Below are 2,017 nucleotides of genomic sequence, written 5' to 3' on the forward strand. Positions count from 1 at the left end.
TATAGTGTTTTGGTCTTTTTTTTTTTTTTTAAAGCCAAACAATATGTAATGTTACTCACGGAGTTGTACACGTGGTAGGGACACAGGGTTAATCATCACATCTTTCCTGTTTGCATTCTCTGGCAAAAGTGCTCATACACTGAAATAAATTGCAAAGCGTGAGAGGAAAAAGAAGGAAAGGAACCGACTTATCCATCTTTAAACGCTTGAGAGTTGGCCAAACCAGACGCTACCAAAAGAGATATGCCTAGGGTCCATTTTCATCAAACATATTTATAAGTCAGTCTTTTACATTTGTAATTTGAACAATTGAATTAGACCCCATTTAACTGGCAGCAGATGGTGTGTGATTATTGCCTCCTTAATAAAAAAAAAAAAAAAAGCCTGCCAATATTTGTTAAATATGGATTAAGTCAAGGGTTAAGTCAATGAAACTGCTTGGGTTTTCATGAATATAGTTTATTCAATTTGAATTTAGCAATTAAAATGTCTGGAAATCACATAAATTCCCTATGCATTGTATGTCTTGGTACCTCGACTTCAAAATGAAGTAGTTTGGTAGTGACTTCTTCTATAAATACATATATTTTTTTCTATTTTAAGTTGGAAAATAAAATGTCCCCGTGTAAAGAGGGGCAGAACTACGCTTGTTTTAAAGCGGATCATGTGTGTGGTGGGTCCTCAGTCCCAGGGGGCCTTGCAGCCTGCACTCTCACCGTCTCTCCCATTGGAGGGAGGGCAGCTCCCGGCGCAAGCACCCGCCCCTTACAACCCACGCCGGAGGCTGGATTTAAATGACGTTTTTACTCTTCAGAAACTGTAACCGCATTTTTAAAAATGGGCTATTGTTATCCAGCAAGTGTACAAACCTGTTTAGAAGAGTTTGGGTTCGTTTCCAATTGACTCTTTTTGGGGAAAACTAGAGTAACTGCGATCTCATTTGGATGTTCGCAGGATGGAACGCGTGTTCGATTGAGTGGAACCCATTGCCGGGAAAACAACGAAAGTCATTTTGTGTTAGACTTGAGGGTGTGTGTGTGTGTGCGCGCGCGCGTGCGTTTTATGAGAGCAGACTTTTTTGCGGTTTTCTGTTTTGTTCTATATTTTGTCTTTATAGTTTTCAGGGCTTGGCCTCTCCTGCAGTTCGTCGTTCCTCTTTGTGATATTTTTCATGGAAATCTCTGTTTCAGGCATGGGCCCATGGATGGTGCCTGCTGCAGCTCCCTTTTCTCCCTTCAGGTCTCAGTTGGTCTCAATTCTACCCAGTGAATCCATCACTTTGCTTTCAGCTTCTGAGAGGCCATCACTCATTTTTCTCTTGACTGTCTTAAAGGCCTCTTTCTTCTATTTAGAGAAATTCTTTTCTTGCTAGTGAGTTTTTTAAAAGAAAGTTTTTAGAAGAGAGAGAGGGAGAGAGAGAGAGAGTGAGTGTGTATGTGTGTGTGTGTGAATGTCATGAGGTTCTAGAAAAAAATAGGAATGGAAAAATAGTTATAGAAAATAGTTATAGAAAAAGATTATAAAGGTTGTGAAGACAGACATATTTTATTATTTGAAGAAACTGCAATAAAGCACTAGAAAAACCTAGAGCTTGGATTCCTCATCTGACACAAATTAGGGAACATGTAAGTCAAACTGCATATAATTTTTGTGAAAAATAAGCAATTTTATATAATCCAATGTGGCGTTTGAAAAAAATTACCTTAGAATTATAGGACTTGGTAATTTATTGTATTAGGAGAGAGGAAGGAGTAAAGTGACTTCGATACATATTGGTCTTTGGTGTTTATCCTGAATTTAAGTTCATGGTGATTAATATCGATATAGATAATAGCTATCATATACAAGACTTATTCTGTTTTAGGCATTTTTCTATGACACACACACACACGTGTGTGTGTGTGTGTGTGTGTGTGTGTGTGTGTGTGTATAAATGACTTGATCACACAGGTAGAAGCTGGTGAATCTCGGTTCTCAATCATGCTCCCTGGCCCTGGAGTCTGTCTTGTATGCCCCA

This window comes from Pteropus vampyrus, unplaced genomic scaffold (assembly GCF_000151845.1).
Source record: "Pteropus vampyrus isolate Shadow unplaced genomic scaffold, Pvam_2.0 Scaffold96, whole genome shotgun sequence".
NCBI classification, from domain to species: Eukaryota; Metazoa; Chordata; class Mammalia; order Chiroptera; family Pteropodidae; genus Pteropus; species Pteropus vampyrus.